Raw genomic sequence first — 20692 nt, 5'->3', positions numbered from 1 at the left:
CTGGTGTATAAACTAAGGTATTATAGAATTAACCACCTAAGGTCCTATAAGTTTTACTGGTTTAATAAAATGGATTAAACCCTTTACTGGTTAAGTTTCTAGTTTTGTATTCCAAAAATTCTTCATTTGAAAAGTATGTTTTCTACTACAAAACGGTGCATTGAATTAGTGTCCTATGACCTGACCCATACATGGTACCCCTTATGATTACTTGGTGTATACATAACATATATATAGCTAAGCTTGGATAGATAGTAGGCTGGGTGTATCTGCTCTAAGCCCACAACCAAACAAGGAACATGAAATGAAGCGAAAAGCACACATCCTACTACCTGTCGGACCCGATTAATATATATCCCTGAATGCATACACTAAGGAATCATAAAGTTAGCATTATAGATCACTTTCTACTGAATGTACTAGACTCGACTGTTCTGTGTGTCGTTTGTAAAATGTAAGTTTTCCCTAGTTTATAACTATCTTGACTCGAAAATAGTTTGCATTAACTTTCAAGTGGAACTGTCACAAAATGAAAGTAACGGGAAATTATAAGTACACAGTTGTCTTTTGAATTGACATTCTGCAGTACTGATTACCTTAAAACATGTTTGTTTTAGTAAGGTCATAATGTGAAGGCTAGTACCCATACTATACGCTCTCCCTGTCAAGAGATTCTGGGAACCAAACGCGACTGCAACAAACAATTGCTAGCCGTGTAATTCACATTAAAGCTATATGATCTGTATACCCAATTTAACTATCACCTTTTGTTAAGAACAATGAGTTAGTGATTCATTGGTATAATTAGATCTTGTAGTTGTTCTATGCTATAGCATCTTAGTATGTTCGTTCTGTTATAGTATCTTAGTATGTTCGTTCTGTTATAGTATCTTAGTATGTCTCTCTGATGTATTGTTTCTACCTCCCTGTTTCTCTTTATGTTATCATGTATTGTATCTACCTCCCTGTTTCTCTTTATGTTATCTAGTATGAACTGAACCTCTAAACTATACCCCTTATAGTTTACTAGTATTTTACTTGAACTGTTGTTGAAAAGACTCAATTTACTAATAAGTTATGCTTGTACTTTAAAAACAGAGTTTTGTTAAACTATAAAGTAACATAACTTTAAAAGAGTTTTTTAAATGTTTTGACAACTTATAAATGACATAAGAAATCCTTTAAAAATGTTTATAACAAACAATTACACAATTATCATTGTGTTCAAATTGTATTCCCCCCCCCCCTTAAAAGCATTTAAAACAGTTTAAAAGATTGATTACGGGGTATGAACTCACCTTATGTGGGTGATTCAAACGAATATGCGCGTAAGGATGAGAAGTTCCACGAATGAAGTCCCGAGACACAAACGAGTCCTAAATGACATATAAGGCATGTATTGGCATGAATATAGTGTTCAGAAGCAAACACATGCAAGGAACCACCTCTAGGGACTAGGAAACACTTGGACCAAGTGTTAGAATCAAATGTGATTCATCAAAGGGGAGTGTACGGCCACTAAGAGGAGTTTATGGCCAAAATGGCATGACCAAGGGAGTTCAAGGCCATGTGTTCACGTCCCTATGTGATTTCGGCCGATGAGTTTATGGCCTCAAGAGTTTGCGGCCGTAAACTCATGCTACTTTGTGCATATGGGTGTTTTGAAGGGCTTTCAAGAATTGAGGAAGGGTTCTAGGTTCTTGTCCATGCCTTAGGAAGTGTTTAAGGTCCAAATGCACTACAAACTAGGGTTTACGGCCAAGGGAGATGCTCTTGGCCGTAAACACCTCATGTTCTTGGGAAAAGCTTGATTTCAAGGCTAGCATTATGAGTCTTAACTAGATAACAAGTATAGGGGTAGATACTTACGATTTGAAGGCAAAGGAGGGTGTTTTCGGCCCAAAACACCTAAGTGTTCTTGATGTTCTTAAGAATCTTTGAAGATCTAGACTCAAAGATGAAATCCATGGATGAAATCAATGGTGATTCATGGATAAGAGAAGTATTAACACATAAATGGAAGGAATCACTTACATATTGAGGGTTTTGAAGCAAAATCCTATGATACTTGAGAGAGTTTTCGAGTTCCAAACCTTGGAAATGGAAAAAGTGAAGAAAATGGCCCAAGCTTCATAATTATAGGCTGGAGTTTACGGCCACCATGAGTTTATGGTCGTAAACTCATGCGTCCTGGCCGTAAACTCCTCATTTGAGGGTTTATGGCTTGTTTGATGGTTTGGAACTTTAGTTGACCCATTCATACACTTAATCCTTAAGTGTACTTGGTTAAAACTCCTTAGAATGACCCTTAACAAGGCTATAAGTCATTATAAATGAGTCTGACTCACGGTTGAATTGAATGGCTGAACTTACAAGGCAAAAAGTTTCGGGTTGTCACAATCTGATAGTAGGCTAAAAAGGAAATATGTGCCGAGATACAATAAAGAAGAAAAAAGGGTGATAAATCTCGATGTAAAGGCGAGAGTTTCCATTGGAAACTCACTCCCTTATTTTGTCTATCATTTGGTTCAAAACTGCTCAAATGCTCAAGAGATGATGACCATTCTATCACCTACTTTTGAAAAAGAAAACCTGTCAGATGATGAAGCTTCAAAAAGTAAGTGTCTCACGGCCCAGATCATTGAATCTCATGCCGACACATCAAATGACAGCGTTGACACTCTTCACGCTGATCCTTCTCAAGCTGGTACTGACCTTATGAAATGGGACGCTACCTCAGCGTATCCGGTGAAAAATCTTGTCAACTTCTCTACTGTTGAAAATGTAAAAAAATGACACGATTGATCACTTACATTTTGATTTATCTATTTCAAACAAACAAAGATCTTCTCTCAGATTTGAGTTAAAAAAACTCAAAGAAAAACTCTCATCTTTCGAAAAATCTCTCTCTTTTAAAGAAGGAAAACAATTGTATCTTGTTGACCAACAATTTTGTTTACTCTGAAAAAGAAAAAGTTGTTGATCATGACAAAAACATTCAACTTATTTTAAAAACTGGGCTTCTTCTCACCATAATGTTACAAAGAAAGATTAATGCTCAGATTCCGGATCAGTGTGCAAAAAATCTTGGAGGTGATATAGAAGGTGTTGTTTCCTTAACAAAAAGTGTTGAGACTAAACAAATCTTCTATAACGCTGATTGTTTAGAAAAAGATTTTAAGAGTAGATTTGTAAGTACTTATTTTAAAAATCAAACTTTAACTGATACTCATTGCACTACTGAATCTAATGGAAAAACCAAATTTGTTTCTCAATTATCTGCTCTTGATCCTTCCCGCCAACCTTCTCATCATGAGTATGTTCTACCCTCCACTAATATTTTACTGAAATTTCCTAAATGTAATGGTGAAGTTCATTCGGTAAACAAAATTCTTAGCATGTTTCCTTAGTTCCTCGTTAGCAACTCTGAACCTGAAGATCAATCAAACTGTTCTATTTCAGATGACTCTTGAATGTCTCATGAACCTCATGACAAGGTATCTACTAAGCATACCATCAATGACATTCTTTGTTCCAGAACTAAATCAAGAACTTTTAAATCAAAAACTCAAAGTTCTTCAGATTCAACAATTGAAAAGAAATCAAAATCTAATGTTAAAGGAAAGAATCCTGGAATCAAAGTTTGTTATTGATGTGGTGATGCTTCGCATAAAGTCAGCGAGTGTACTTTTAAAAAACAACTCTATTCGCACAGACAACATCATGATTCAAAATGAGAAGCGGATTAATAAGGGAAACTCTTTAAATTGTCTCCCTAATTATTGTTATAATATCTTTTCATAAGAGACCGATTGCAAGATGGATCAGTGTATATTACTTGTATATTTTAGTTTCAGGGTAAAGAACATATTTGGTATCTAGATAGTGGCTGCTCAAGATATATGATCAGATTCAAGTCTCTTCTGGATGATTTCATAAAGAAGGATGGTCCTACTATTACATATGGAGATAATGGCAAGAGAGCTACAAAGGGATATGGATCCATCAAATGCAATTATGTTGTATTCAAGAATGTCTCTTATGTGAAAGGTCTTCAGTATAATCTCATTTCAATCAGCCAATTGTGTGACGCTGATTATGAAGTTATCTTCGACAAGAGAGAAGGAAAGGTTGTTGATCAAAAGAATGTCACTGTTTGTTGGGTATAAGTGTTACGTCATTATGATTATTTGTTTAGTCCATTTTGTAACCGGGCTGGGCCTATCCACCCGTTATTTATTATTAGGGTTATAGTATTTAAGGTGCATGCATGCATCATATTTTGTAATTTTGGAAATAGTCTTGTAACCCTACACGCCTCTACAGTAGCAATTCTTCATCGAGTTCTTCTGAGGCTGTGGCTTATAATCATTAAGCACATTTTGATATATTTGTCGTGTTCATATTATTTAGTTGTTTGAATCTATTCGATCTAACTAGGATTCAATCCTAACAATTGGTATCAGATCAGGAGACTGTGTAATCTATACACATATCTTCTGTTGAAAGAAGCTTTTAGGGTTTCCTCTATTATTGGATCTTGTTTCAGCCGTCATCATTGTTTGTTCAACTTTTGATGCTGATCTTGATCTTAATATTACCCTAAGCTTGTTTACACATCTGGTTCATACAGGTTTTGTTCGATATACAAACATGCATTCAGAATATTCTCAAGTTAACTCGATAAATCTCTCAAGCGGTATTAGATCCAAAACCAGGATTCCTATCTTATTCCCTAGTGAATATGAAGTGTGGGCGTTGCATTTTGAAGACTACGTCCTTGGCCTAGAATACAATGGCTATCTGATCTGGGATGCCATCACAGTTGGGACGTTTGTTCATACTGGAACCAGGAGAGTAATTAAAACTCAGTCTGACTATAACAAGCTTATTCTTGAAGTAAAGGATGTTCCACAAGATGAGAAGGAAAAGTTAATTAGGAACGTCAAGGCAATGAGGATTATTAGGTTTGCCCTACCACCAGACACCAGTTCAGGGGGATAACGAAACCTTTGAAACCCCTTATGTCAGTTTAGAACCACATTTCCAGGGGGAGAATCCGAATCCAGAAGATTACAATCATACATCATTGGAGGGGTAGAATGGAAATGCGAATGATGATTCGGATGAACAATCAGAATTTGATGATGTCAATGCAGAATTGGATCCATCATATGATCCAAAGTACCCTCCATTAGCTAAATGGACCAAAGATCATCCGAAAACTCAAGTCATTAGAAATTCGTCCTCAGGCGTTCTTACAAGAGCTCAACAAAAGGCAAAGCGAACTTCATTATTCTCTAAAGTGGAATTTTGCATGTTCAATTCGTTCATCTCCAAAATTGAACCTAAAAGTGTTCAAATTGCTCTTGATCACTCTGATTGGGTGCAAGCCATGCAGGAGGAGCTCAATGAGTTCGAACGAAACAAAGTCTGGAGACTTATTCCCACTCCAAAAGATGCATCCGTTGTTGGTCTCAAATGGGTATTTCGCAACAAGTTAGACAAAGAAGGTAACGTCATACAAAACAAGGAACGACTGGTTGTCAAGCGGTATTTCCAGGAGGAAGGCATCGACTACGAAGAAACCTCCGCACTAGTTGCAAGGTTCGAATTTGTTCGTATCTTCTTGGCTTATGCAGCGCACAAGAACTTTGAAGTATACCAGATTGATGTCAAATATGCATTTTTAAATGGGGAACTTGAAGAGACAGTGTATGTGGAACAACCACCTGAGTTTATAAACGAAAAATATCCTAACCACTGCTATATTCTGGACAAAGCGGTCTATGGTCTGAAGCAAGCTCCAAGAGCCTGGTACGAAACTTTTAGTCGTTTTTTAAAACAGGCTAACTTTAAACAAGGTTCGGTCGACCCAACCTTCTTTCGCAAGAAAGAGGGTGACCACTTGATGATCGTCCAAATCTACGTTGATGACATCATTTTCGGATCAACTAACCCAAGCTTAACTGCTGAGTTTCGAAAATTGATGAAAACAAAGTTTGAGATGAGCTCCATGGGTCTGATTAACTTTTCCTTGGCTTAAACATAAGGCAGAGTCAGGAAGGAATCTTCATAAATCAGGAAGCTTATACAAAGACCTTGCTTGCTAAGTTTGGAATGGTGGGAGACTCAAAGGTGAAGGTCCCAATGGCATTCGGAACGAAACTAACTCCATCTCTGGAAAAACCGGCTACAGATATGACACTTTATCGTCAAATGATAGGTTCACTAATGTATCTAACTGCTAGTCAACCAGATATCATGTTTTCCATTTGTTATTTTGCTAGATTTCAAGCTAATCCTCGAGAACCTCACATGATCGCTGTCAAGAACATATTCAGGTATCTTAAACGAACATCTTCACTTGGAATATGGTACCCCTCAAAGTCTGGTTTCTTTGTGTAAGCATTTTCGGATGCTGGTCTTGGAGGATGTGGGTTAGATAGAAAGAGTACAACTGGAGGATGCCAATTACTTGATGGCAAACTTGTCAGTTGGTAGTCCAAAAAGCAAACCTGTGTTTCCTTATCAACAGCTGAAGCCGAGTACATTGCTGCTGCCTCTTGCACTTCCAAGGTCATATGGATTCAAAGTCAACTTCGTGATTATGGCCTGAACATAAAACGAATCCCACTATATTGTGACTCCGAAAGTGCCATTCTCATTTGTCATAACTCAGTGTAACACTAAAAAACGAAACATATAGCACTGAGGTATCACTTCATCAAAGATCATGTAGAAGATGGTAATGTTGAGATACATTTTGTTAGATCTGATGATCAACTAGCTGACATATTCACAAAATCCCCACCTGAATCAACATTCAATCATATTCTTGAAGGCTTAGAAATGATGGAAGCTGAATCAATTCCAAAACCACTTTCGCTTTCATAGTGACACTTTCGTTTTTAGTGACACTTTCACTTTCGCAGTCTATAGGATGTCATGCGAATCGATGTGAACGCTCGCAGTAATTCACAGTCATCTTTTTGTTCCTGCGAATCGGTGCGAACGCTCGTAATAATTTGCAGCCCTCTTTTATCTTGCGAATCCATACAAAAGTCCGTAGTGTCTCACAATCAACTGTTCACTCGTGGTTTGGTGATTTTTATATCCTTATGTATATTATGTACTTATATTCAAAAATTACAAAAATATTTTATTTGTTTCTGTTTTAAATTTTTATTTTAATCAAAAATCCAAAATTACTTCATTTCTGTTTTTGTTTCTTTTCAGAAAAACAAAATTACAAAAATATTTTCTTTATTTTCTTCTCTTTTATTTTAATTATTTCAAAATACCAAAAATATTAGATAATTGAGCAGGTCTCATATCAAGAATCTTGATGATCTCAATTACGAATGATGGGGTAGGTATAAACTTTCTTATCTATGTACTATTTAAGTGTCCCTAGAAGCATGCTGATGCATGTTGTCTCACTACTAGAAAACAGCCCTTTAATGATGCGCAAACAATGACATGCACTGATAGAGGACACGCATTTGTACGTGCCCTAAAAATTAATGTCAGTTTTCCAAAATTTTCAGGACAGAGGACACGCATTTATGCGTGCCCTAAAATTAGTGTCAGAAAAGAAAAAAAAGAAATGTGGAGGGCGCCTTTCATAAAATGTGCGTCATGTAAATGTGTCGCTTTATAATTTTTTAATGAAACATGCGTTTTAGGCGGGAAATGAAATCGACGAAAATTACCCCCGCTTATTGGATCCCAAAAATTAAACCCCCGGCCTCTTCGACTTAGTAAGAAAAAGCCCTAGGGCCTTCATCTTCATCTTCAACAGTGGGAATACTTAGGTCGATTCTTCAGGGTTCAACAACAGATTTGTAAACAACAAACATATACGATTCTGGATCTCGACCATGATTATGGCGCTTTGGAGCCGGCGACGTGAACTTCATTCGTGAACATTTGTCATTTCCTTCTTTCAACATTTCCATATTTTAGTCTTCACAAATCGACAAGGGGCCTCCGCAATCAAGTTGTTTCATCTTCATCTCGCTTTGGTGAAGAGAGCGATAGATACAGAAGTGATTGAGAGAAGAAGAAAAAAGGGAAATGTTATCATTTTTGTGTGATTTTGGATATTCCCTAAGACCCTAGTCCCCCCATCCTTCGCAAGACACTCACAAACATGTCTATAATTCAATGAAAGATTATTGTAAGTTTTCATTCTTATCATTTTTTCTTCTCCTGTTTATGTTAGTTCTATAACGTTTTTCTCTAAGAATGGATTTCCACAACAACAGGTTAAATGGATGGTTAGGGTTCCGTATTGAGTTTCTGCAGGTACTTAGAATGGATTACGAGATTCTCTCTCTCTCTCTCTCTCTCTCTCTCTCTCTCTCTTGTCAATAGAAGACATGAACTTCAATTTTGCTGTAATATTTTCATGATAAATGTGAGAGCTTCAAATAAGTTAATTTTTTAGGCATAATAGGTTTGTGATTAAGAAGAGGTACATATAAAATTTAGGAAAAAAATGAATCAGTTGAGATCAAAGTACCGATGCGACATACCATAAGGAGTGCAATGTCCTGTATAAGTTTTTCTTATCATAAACTATATAATGGTTGTTTTTCTTAATCTGAATGAGTTGTTGTTGATTCCTCTCATGAAGATGACCAGATAAAAGATCTAATGAGTCTAGCTATGAATTTATTTCTTTACAATAAAACAAGGTCCTCAAAGATATACTCTATTGACTCTTTTAAGGAATACAAACTAACATCCTTAATAAACTGAAACTGGTTTATGTAGCTCCTAAGTCACTGTTGGTTTCTTTCTTTCTTCCAGATTGAGGAGACCTACAAGTTTTGATCGTTTTATGACACGCATTGCGCGTCGTAATAGGCTGTTTTTCTAGTAGTGTTTGAAGCCTCAATGACTCTATGTTGAAGCCTTAATGATTCGATAACACCAATCGTTTCTTCCCAATTAGGTTGTTCATTCACATAAGTCTCGAGCTACCTTATTCCTCTCATTATGAGTTAAGAGTTCGCTGCTTGGTCACTTTTGCATAGCAGATGTACACTATTTTCTTTGGAACCACCTCATACTCTTCTCCATCACTTTCGCATTCACCAATGTAACCCTCGAGACTCTCAGGTATTACCACTGAGTTTTATGGTTACACAACTTCTGTGTTTATGATATTCAATTCGTTATCACCACGAATTGAGTGAAACCCAAAATCCAACACACTTATACGAATTGACGGTGAACAATATACATGTTCTAGACTTTTCACCAAGGAGTCAACGAAACTCCACTTTCATGGTCTGTACCATGAAATATCTTTTTATTTTGCGAGATCTTAATGAAATGTTCTAGACCTAAGACGTTTCTACCCAATAGATCCAGTTTTTATTTTTCTTGAGATTTCTATGCAAATCCCTGTTACTTAAAATAATTCCAAAGCTTGCTTGTTCAATTGTCTACACTGGTCAAACAAGTAATTTATTCGAACTTTCAGACTTATATCAAGTTTCGTAGTTTCGTTGGAGATAGAACCATCCAATAAAGCTTTTTAAAAGATGTCTTTCACTGTTTCTTATTAAACAGATGATCGTAGTTCAACGGGAAACCAAACAGACACTTATTATTCTCTCTTGACTTTGAAGGAAGAGATCGTTGGCTGGGATCCACTGCTTTGTGTCTTAAACAAGACATCACTAAAATCCCACATATATGTTTTACTTTATTTCTCTATCTTTGGCACACTCTCACACGAAGATCCTTGTGATTTTCCAAAAGTCTGGTTCGTGGCACTTACATTTATTTTTAGTTTCGCAGTTCAACTGGGGTTTACTTAAAAGCGAAAGTTCGTATTTGTCTTAATTGCGAAAGGTGGCACATAAGTCAACTGCGAAAGGGGGTAATTGAAGCTGCAAACCTAATGGATAAGATTTCAAATAGGCACGTGAAATTTGAAACGACACCTGATTTTCCGGCGCCTGACACCTTTTCTGGCGTAACAGTTGTCACATCACGTCTTTTTAGGCGACGTTTCAGAGGATAAAACGCAATCGTCACCTTATTTCCTCTCTCCAGGTTAATGTTATAAAGGTTTTTTCAACGATTCATCATTCGTCACCATTGTCAAAAGATTTCAAAAACCCTCAGGCGATTTTTCTCTCTACTGTTCATCATCTTCTCCAACAAGCTCCATGGCCGCCTCTTCAGAAAACCCTTCTGTTCAAGATCAATCTGCACAGTCGTCGCTTCTTGCCATCAAGCCAAATCAAAACTTGATTCTCGATCTCGATCCTCTCAAGTACGACAACTTTCTTCTACCCATTGTCGAGTGCTTGAAATATTCTCCTCTGGTCAAAGCTTTGACCACATCGGAGATTGTTCCGATGTCTCTCTTATCCATAGCCTACTCTTCTGCTAGCTATATCAAGGAGGAACAAAGAATCACCTTTGAAATTCACAACATGAAAACCTCAATTACCAAGTCCAGATTCTGCACCTTACTAGGGCTTGCTCAACATGATGATTTGGTTGACCCTGAATCTGTCTCCATCGTAGCCATCATGGAGATGTTTTACCAAATGGGGTACAAATAAACGCTAACTACCATCTCAAAATTCAGGAAACCCAATCTGCCACCTCAATGGAATGGGCTTTTTACCCTGATATTCAAAAGTTTTTCTGAGCGGGTGACTGGCTCGGATTGTGCCAGTAAATTATTCATGACCATCATGTATGGGATCTACACGGGAATCAAAATTGATTTTGGGGCTGTTCTTTGGGCTCAATTGGTCCAAAGTACCCATTCTACAACCCGACACAGTGAAATTTCATGTGCTCGCTTCTGGACAATCATCGTTCAGAGGGCAATGGAGAAGCTCCAGATTCCGGTGATGCAAGACTCCTTCATATCTGCCATTTCAATCTTCCACACTACAAACATCATTCTTGATAATAACTCAAAGTTCTCATTCGTTGGCTCCATTCCTGAAGCCATGTTTCGCGATGTCCCTCCAGCAAGCAAGATTCTTGAAGCCTACAGAAAACTTCCTGTTTTAGGTTTTCGTCCTTTAACTCCTGAGATGCAATCAATCATCGATGAAGCTAAAAAACCAAAGAAAGGAGGACAGAAAGGACGTAAGAAAGGAGAAAAGAAACAATGTGCTCAAGAGGTTCCATTTGAACCCGCTCAAACCCCAAAGAAAAGAAAAGAACACGTTGGCTCATCTGCACCAGCTCCAAATCCTACAAAGAAGCGAAAGGTAAAGAAGGCGGCTCTCAAGCCGAGATCTCCAAATCCCAATGAAAGCGAAGGTTCGCAGTCTGTCACTCACTCTGACGTTCGCATTCCAGATGATGAGACGGTACACCATGAAGACATCACGGCAACTTCACATCTTGAGGTTTCGCAGCCCATATCTACGAACCCTAAGGTACCATTTGACATTCCAGTCTTAGTTCCTACTACCAATGATTTCTTTGAGCATGTATCTATTCCTTCTCCAACTGCCACTGTTTCTACACCCATTACTATTGCCCAATGCCCACCTGTTACTTTGGGCGTTTTGCAATCTCCACCTCCTATTTTCACTGATTCCACTACCACCACAACAACGTTCACTGTTGAGCCTCCTGTGACTGTCAATGCATCTGATGCGGGGGCATGAGCTTCAAGTTTCAAAACTGGTCATTCCACACCACCAATTTCTCCTCTATGCCAAAATTACCCAGACATGATTTACGGTGATGATGACGACGACTTCGCAGGATTCACCTACAGTCCATTTAACCTCAGGACTGAAAGTGATGACGAAGCTCCCATCACGAGAGGGAAACTCAAGGCGATTCATGAAAAACTGGATTTGTTGCTTCAACCCTCTAAGGCATCATCTAGTGATGAGTATTCGTAAGCCACGATCAAGTCCCTTCTTGAGACCCTTACGAAAGAGCACTCCGCCAACCTTGAAAAGATGAACAAAGCGGTAGATGCTTCTTCTTCTGTCTGCAACAACACGATCGAAAAAGTCGATAAACTAATTAATGATGCCTGTGTATTCATGGAGAAGTTCCAGATCTCCTTTGAGCTCAACACCGCGAAGGCTAATGAAGTCATTTCTAGCCTGGGCTTAACTCTTAAAACAAAGAAAGCGAAACTTCAAGAGGTTCACACTGGTCTTAAAACTGACCATGCTGAGTTGAATTCATCCATTTCCTCGAAGATCACACAGCTTCAGGAGGACTTATCCGTCGAGAGCAAAATCATGGATGCTCTTGCTTTAAAGACTGAAAAGGTGAAAGTCTTGACGGTCAAACTTGAGAATGCCGAGAGACAAGTCAATGATTTGTTATCTGAAAAAGCAGTTATGAATAGTTGTATAGTAGATGTAAATGCTCTACTTTCAGATATCATTGAGACTCATGACTCAATGATCACTATTACTATAAAGAAGCATCTCTCTGAGAAACTCCGGCCAGTGTTCGTAATGCTTCATCGACTGGAAGGTGTTTCGGAATCTAGCTCCATTCTGAAACAAGGGGGAGAAGAAGTCAAACAATCCAAGAAGGAAAACCCCAAACCTTCAGTCAAGCCCATTGTGAAAAGCGATACTGAACCTAAAGGAAAAGAAAAGCTTTTTAGTGAAGAGCCAATTATCGATAACGATGAAGATGAAGAGCCTGATGAAAATGAGCTGAAAAGACCAAAGGAACGTGAAGCTCAGATGGATGAGCATCAAAGAATAATTCGCGAAGCTCAGATGGATGAGCATCAAAGAATAATTCGTGAAGCTGAAGCGAAGGAAAAAGCTGAACGCGAAGCTCAGGCCACGCTGGAAAGCCGAAAGCACTTGTTTCCAGTATGGACCTTGAAGCGAATCCTGAGTGAAGCATTTGATATGCCAAGTCAATATTTGCTGGAACCGGTTGTGTCATTCGATATTCAGAATTCACAAGATTCGCAACTGGACCTACCAAGAACTCCGAAAGCCTTCAGGTTTCATAGCTTTGTGAAAGTAGCGAATGTCCCATCTACAGATAGCGGCACATATCATTTACTCTTCTCTTTCTACCTCAAGCATATGAAGCCACAATACGAAACATGGAGTGCGAAAAAGATTACTGCTTTGAAGGTCACTGGTCCAATTGAAACCGATAGATTCCTAAATGCAAAGTTCAAGGTTGTGAGAGGTTCTTCCAATCAAGTCCACGAGTTCACTCTCGCTGATCTGCCTTGCCCCAACCCTTATGACTGGATCATGCTTTACAATTTATTGCTGAGAGATGGACAGAAGTATGAGCCCATTATTGCTCACCTCAAGCAGATGTTAATTTCGTATATTCAAGAGGTAAGGAAAATGGATGTGGAAATTGCTGCTGTTTTGCGAAGGAAGCCCAGTGTTCTTGCTAAAGAAGTCCTAGAAGGTTTTGAGAAGTTAAAGCTTGGGAAGATACAAAAGGAAGGATGGTATGTGGCATTTCAGATGAGAGAACGAAATGATGCAGACTTTCATAAGGCTTGCTTCTTTCTCGCTGATAAGCATCTGTTCACTACCTCTTGCCTGGATTATGTTTTGGACATGATCAACAAGTACAAGGGTAACAGCAAATGTGACAAGAAGTGCTTTTCGGATATGATTCTATGGTATATCCAAGTTTGCAAGGTTCTACTGAGCGTCATTACGAAAGTTTTTGAAGTGCAGAAGCGAACTCATCCTTGAAGGACTCTCGCCTCAATTGACGCAAAGGGGGAGATTCTTGGGTATAAGTGTTGCGTCATTGTGATTATTTGTTTAGTCAATTTTGTAACCGGGCTGAGCCTGTCCACCCGTTATTTATTATTAGGGTTATAGTATTTAAGGTGCATACATGCACCGTATTTTGTAATTTTGGAAATAGTCTTGTAACCCTACACGCATCTACCGTAGCAATTCTTCATCGAGTTCTTCTGAGGTTGTGTCTTATAATAATTAAGCACATTTTGATCTATTTGTCGTGTTCATATTATTTACTTGTTTGAATCTATTCGATCTAACTAGGATTCAATCCTAACATTGTTCTAACTGCAACGACATATTGACATTTATGTTTTGGATACGTTTTCTGCTAACAACTCTCTCCGCCGCTACTTCTTTTCTCGTGCTCAGTCTCATCTAAATTTGCTGTGGCATAAGAGGTTATTTCATTTGAATTTCAAGAACATATCAAAGATTTTGGGGAATCAGCTCGTAAGAGGAATTCCTAAGATGCAATTTGTTAAAGATAAGCTTTTCTCAGCATGTGAAAAGGGAAAGAAAACCAAGTCTTCCTTCAAGTCAAAGTCTTGTTCTTCTATTATCAAACCACTTCATCTTCTCCACATGTATCTTTTTGGACCGGTCCCGATTAAGTCAAGAGCTGGGAAGAAGTATCCTCTCATTATTGTGGATGAATTTTCAAGATTTTCCTGGGTAGTCTTCTTAAGAAAGAAGAGTCATGCCGATGATGAAATCATTTATCTCATTAAGCAATGGGAAGTTCTTTATGATCATAAAGTCAGGCAATTGCGTAGTGATCATGGAACTGAGTTTAGAAACTCTTCCCTGGAAGAGTTTTGCTCAATCTCAGGGATTTATCAGAACTTCTCTATTGTTAGAACTCCTCAACAAACTGGCATTGCTGAAAAAAGAAACATAACTCTCATTGAAGCTGGAAGAACTATGGTTGTTGAAGCTGGTCTTCCTTTGTCAATTTGGGCTGAAGCTTTCAACACAGCGTGTTATACTTGTAACCGGTCAATCATTCTTAAACGTCATGTGAAAACTGCCTATGAGCTACTTAAGGGAAGGAAACCGATCATCCCTTACTTTTATATGTTTGGGTGTATTTGTTACATTTTGAATCAAAGAGATCAGCGTTCTAACTTTGAAGCTAAAGCTGATGAAGGAGTGTTTCTAGGCTATTCTAGTGAATCTAAAGCTTTTTGGGTTTTCAATCTGACAAGACAAACAGTTGAGGAAACAACTCATGTTACTTTCGATGAAGACTTATTTATTCATGACCAAATTGATCACCCTTCATCAATTCTGAATGAACTTACTTACAGTCCTTCAGACTCTGTTCCTAATTTCTTTCCAAATGACACTAAGCCTGTTATTCCCAATGTTGATAAAATTATCAGCTCCGAAGCTATCTCTAAAGATCAGCCTATCATCTCTAAAGAAGTTGATCCATCTAATCAGGAAGATTATGTTCCAAATAATACGAATGAATGCTTTAATCCTAGAATTCCTAGAGATCAGCCTGAATCTAAAATCATTGGTGATGAAAATTATGGGATTCTCACTTGTAGCATAATCAACAGCAACTTTTGCATGTTTGTGAGACTTGTCTCGATGATTGACCTAAATAATGTTGTTGAGGCTTTGAAAGAAGTTGAATGGATCAAGGCAATGCAGGATGAACTGAATGAATTTGAACGCCACCGTGTGTGGAGTCTTGTTCCCAAACCTCAAGGAAAAACTATCATTAGCACTCGTTGGGTATTTAGAAACAAGACAGATGAAGATGAAATTGTCATAAGCAACAAAGCAAGACTCGTGTCTCATGGTTTTTGTCAAGTGTAAGAGTTAGACTATGATGAAACGTTTGCTCTTGTTGCTAGACTTGAACTAATTCCATGTTTCTTGATTTTGATTCATTCAAGAACTTCAATGTCTATCAAATGGATGTTAAGACGGCCTATTTACATGGAGATCTTCAAGAAGAAGTCTTTCTAAACCAACCTCATGGTTTGAAAGTGAAGGGTCTCCAAATCATGTATATCGTATTGATAAAGTGGTCTATGATTTAAAGCAGGCACCTAGAGCATGGTATGAGACATTAGCAAGCTATCTTCTTGAAATTGGATACAAACGAGGAAAGACTCACAACACTTTGTTCATCAAGCATTCAGTATCTCACATCATTCTTGCTCAAGTGTATGTTGATCATATCATTTTCGGATCAACTGATGAGAAACTAAGTTTAGAATTCACTGAGATCATGGCTAAGAAGTTTATGATGAGCATGATGGGTGAACTAACTTTCTTTTTTAGGTTTGTTGGTTATACAACTAATGGTAGAATTTTTGTTTGTTAAGCTAAATACATTGCAGATATGCTGAAGAAGTTTGGTTTTCTGATTGCAATCCGGTAAAGACTCTAATGTATTCATCAACGTCTATTGGCACTGATCTATCTGGAGCTGATGTGAATATAACACTATATCGAGGAATGATAGGTTCACTGCTTTATCTTACTGTCAGTCGTCCTGACATTATGTTTGCTACCGTTTTGTGTGCTCGTTATCAAGCTAGTCCTAAGGAATCCCATCTTCTCCTTGTAAAAAGAATTTTTCGCTTCTTAAAGCATACACCCAATCTTGGGTTATGGTATCCTCGAGATTCTAAGTTCAATCTGGTTGGATACACTGATTCCAATCATGGTGGATGTGTCATTGATCATAAAAGTACTTTAGGAGGTGCTCAAATGCTTGGAGATAGATTGTTGAGCTAGTCCAGCAAGAAGTAGACATCAGTGGCTTGCTCTACCGCTGAAGCTGAATATGTAGCCAATGGAAGGTGTTTTGCTCAGATTCTATGGATTCAAAATTAGCTTTTAGATTATGGTCTAAACTTCATAAAAACTCCTATCTTCTGTGACAACACCAGTGCCATCTAGATGATACAAAATCCAGTGCAACATTCCAAAACCAAGCACATTGACATCCGTTATCACTTCATCAGGTACATTGTTCAAAAACGAAAAGTGGAGTTGTTCTATATCCCATCAATTGATCAACTGGCTGACATTTTCACTAAGGGGTTGGAAGAGAAGACTTTAAACAAATTGATTACAGATCTTGGCATGCTTTCAATGACTTAATCATTTTCTAATCTCTTTTACTTACTTTCTCAAAAACACAGAAACAAGTGTTCACTACAAAAAATATGTCAATTAGTGGCAAATAAAAAGTGCCACTAAAAACTCAAAAAAATGTCACTAAAGGTTTCTCACAGAATCAGCAGCACACATAATAAATGCCACTATAAGCGCTCCCACTAAAACCTTTTAGTGACACTTATTGTTTTTGCCGCTGCAATTTTTAGGTTTTTAGTAACACTTTTTTATTTGTCACAATAGAAGAATAGTTTTTTGTGGCACATATTTTGTGCCACTAAATACTTATTTGTTTCAATTATTGATGCTGCTTTTGGTTACACATTTTAATATTTTAGTGGCATTTTTTGTCTGCTACAATACAATAAAATATTTTTATAACCCATTATAACCCTTCATATCCTTTTAAACACATTCTACATTCTTGCTAGACTCCTATCATTAATATGTATAGACTTAGCCTTCCAAAATAACAATATTAGTATTAATCTAATATGTAATTTTCAAATACTTTTGTGAAAAATAAACTAGTCAAAATATGATATTTATATTATAGAAATGGTTATCTTCTAGAATACATTCATGATTCTGAAATGTGTACAAAAACAAGCACATGGAGTTATGTGTAATTTTAAAGATGACATGCATGGAAGATGTGTTGAACTGGAAGTGCTTCCCTAGTAACTGTCTTCATTAGTTTCAGATTTTCGAAGGTAATAGTATAGGTAATTTGTCAACACCTTCCCATTTGAATAATTTACAAGAGGGTATAACAGTAATTTTACTTTTACTCCAAAACGAATGAAACCATTTTGGTTACCTGAGACAAAGAACTGTTTAAAGTTGCCCTCTGTAGCTAAAGTGTAATTTATCTTCGGCAATCAACCCCTGTACCATAATCAAAGTAGAGAAAATGACTAAATGGTCCATATATTTTCTACATATTTACAGAGTCAACATTAAGGCAAAAAAAAAAGTTAACATACTTTAGTATCAATTTTTGTTGATTCCATAGTAATATTGACATTAGCCATTATCTTGACAATTTCTAGAAGCAATCCAGGTCTATCTTCTGTCTCTACGCATAATGCTAAAAAAACACACATTACAAAGTATAAACTATTCAACTTGACATGCACGAAAATTGTGAAAATGCATAAAAGTTTTGTTTTTTTTTTGGTATTTGAAAATTTACTCTAAAATAAAATGCAATGTTTCTAACCTTCTTTCAGGCCCAGCATCTTTGATGTGTATAAGATTCTATATTTGTATAAAGCTGCCATCAAGATACAAAATGTTAATTGACATGATATAAACCAATAAATCAATTGTAAGGGAAGAGTTTAATTAATCTTTATAAAATTTGTATGACAACAAATAACCCTATTAAGATGTCCAACCTAAAATATGATCAAGGATTTTTATGAACATATTCCATAGAACATAGGTTAATCACAATTTTATGTAGCTTAGTGTAGGCAGGTTGCATGTGGAAGACATCTAATCTAACCCTTTGACAGTGTGACCAAAAAACATGACATTTGTTTCTATGCCTCATTAACATAGGATTTCCCAAAAAAAAATCAAAATATTGGTGGTTAATGTTTTTAAAAAATAATAAAAATATACCTTTCCATGTTTGTAGACCAATTTCAAATGCTTTCGGAAATTCTCCAGAATTTTTCTTAATCCTTAAATAAAAAATAAAAGATATCACAATCAACAAAGTGAAAAAATATACAAAGTTTATTATATATATATATATATATATATATATATATATATATATATATATATATATATATATATATATTACCTGTTGGTTCTCACTCATGGATATGCCACGAATCAAGTCAAACACAATGGAGAATGTTTAGGCATTAAAGAAAAAGGCTTCTCCATTGCAACCAGGCAAAGCACCTGCATTTGCAACAAACTCTAAATTTTTTATTTTATACAAATATAAAAATAAGAAATCTAATGTAGTAGTAATATATTCCTATTACCTGTAGTAAATGATTCTGAAGGATGTCCCTGATAATTCTGATAAACAAAGCAAAAACATATCAATAACTGCAATTGAGAATCTTTATGACACGATAACAACACCATTCAAAGCACCCGTATTGTCTGAAATATCCACCACGACCTTCAGTCCCAAAATCCTCTTTAAATACAATTTGAAAAAGAATAAGCATATGAGTTAAAGAAGATTGGGATTTTATCAAATTTATAAATCAACATACTTTGAGCAAGAAAGAATGGACATCTATAGTCAAATAAAAGGTGTAAAGTATATTGAACTAATAAAGATCATCACCAGTACACTTGAAATGTTGCCATGGTTCCATAGTGGCAAGATAAAAGAGAATTGCAAATCGAAGTACCAACTGCTCAGAATGTAAGTTGTAACTAAAGGAAAGTGGTCAGATCAAGTGGAATATATGCACTGATCAAACGGAAATCAACATTCAAAAAGAAAATTTGTAAGGTTAGATTGAAATTATGCACTGGTTAGTTATATACTTTGATGCAGATTGATGTCTGATTGTTCATGATCCTCATATAAAAAGTTCAATTGATTGAAGAAAGGAAGAAATAGAATCTTACATCGTTGGGAATGACAACATGAAGCATTTTGTTTTTGTAAATATTTGGATTAACAATTCTCCATCGAAGTCGTCTGAAATGAACCCTAGTTTTCCTTTTGGAGCTATGAAATTTGTTTTTGTTTTTGTTGATATGAACATTACTAGCTTTAATGCTATGAAATCGAATAGTGCCTCCAATAAGTAGTATTCAGATTCATAATCCAAAATTTGTTGAATCAATTTCATCGATTACAACTTGAATCACATAATGCACAAATCATGTATAACATAATCGAAAGAATAACCCTAATAAAGGTGGAAAATCGATGATAATTGTTAATCCAAATATTTAGGGGTATATCGACCTTTTCTCTTTGCAAATCAGTTTTCGGTTCGTGTTTTCCTATAAATCGCACACTCAATAGTAGGGATATGGCGATATGGACAACAACGACGATGTGATGCGGCAGCGACGAAATGGAGGACGACGACGTGATGGTTAGCTGAGATGAAGGTAGGTGATGATCGTACGCTCAAATTATCATTGTTAGCGGGATGACTTTTTAGGGGCGTATTAGCAGGTAGACCTAGAGGAAAATGAACAAAGTTAATGACTCAATAACCAATAATATATTATATAATATATGATAATGGACTCGGAGATAACAGACTCAAAATTAAAGACTTAAGTGGATTGAAGTCTAAATTGAATTAAATATCGTTATATAATAATTTATGTATAATATCCTCAAATACAACAAAAGAGCTTTTAATTGGAATGGTCTTGTTTAATGTAACACATCAACCTCAAAAGGATTCCTACACGACCAACAGGACAAATATAAAAAATATTCAAAAGATGGTTCGTAGTTGTAATTTCAGTAAAGATTAGAGATCATTTTGTAATTTACTTTTATTACTATAAAACTAGATATATTTTTAATAAAACAACACTTTTAGTGGCATTTTAAAACATTATGTCGCTAATAATTGTAAATATTAGTGGCATAAAAATGTTAAGTGCCACTAAATCCATTAACTTTTATAGTGGCACAAAAAATATGTCACTAAAAACAAGATACAGTGGCACATCAAATATATGCCATTAAAAATGTATGCCACTAATTGACATTTTGTTTGTAGTGGTTGTTTTTATTATACTTTTAGAACTTTACATACTTTGGTTGAAGT

At 36.4% G+C, this 20692-nt stretch overlaps 1 long non-coding RNA gene across 1 annotated transcript; it reads right to left on the bottom strand.

Moving 5' to 3' along the window:
- Positions 1-17634: 17634 nt before the first annotated feature.
- On the bottom strand, positions 17635-18582 carry LOC145118950 (uncharacterized). Its single transcript, XR_013713559.1, has 5 exons — positions 18540-18582; positions 18133-18186; positions 17897-18000; positions 17731-17798; positions 17635-17650 (listed from the first exon to the last, which is right to left on the bottom strand). It is a non-coding gene; the product is annotated as an uncharacterized LOC145118950 (long non-coding RNA).
- Between the last annotated feature and the right edge of the window lie 2110 nt (positions 18583-20692).

The sequence above is a fragment of the Lactuca virosa genome, chromosome 6, assembly GCF_052849685.1.
Source record: "Lactuca virosa cultivar CGN04683 chromosome 6, Lactuca_virosa_CGN04683_v6, whole genome shotgun sequence".
NCBI classification, from domain to species: Eukaryota; Viridiplantae; Streptophyta; class Magnoliopsida; order Asterales; family Asteraceae; genus Lactuca; species Lactuca virosa.
Note: the sequence above shows the minus strand (reverse complement) of the source record. Positions and strands in the feature narration are given on the sequence as shown.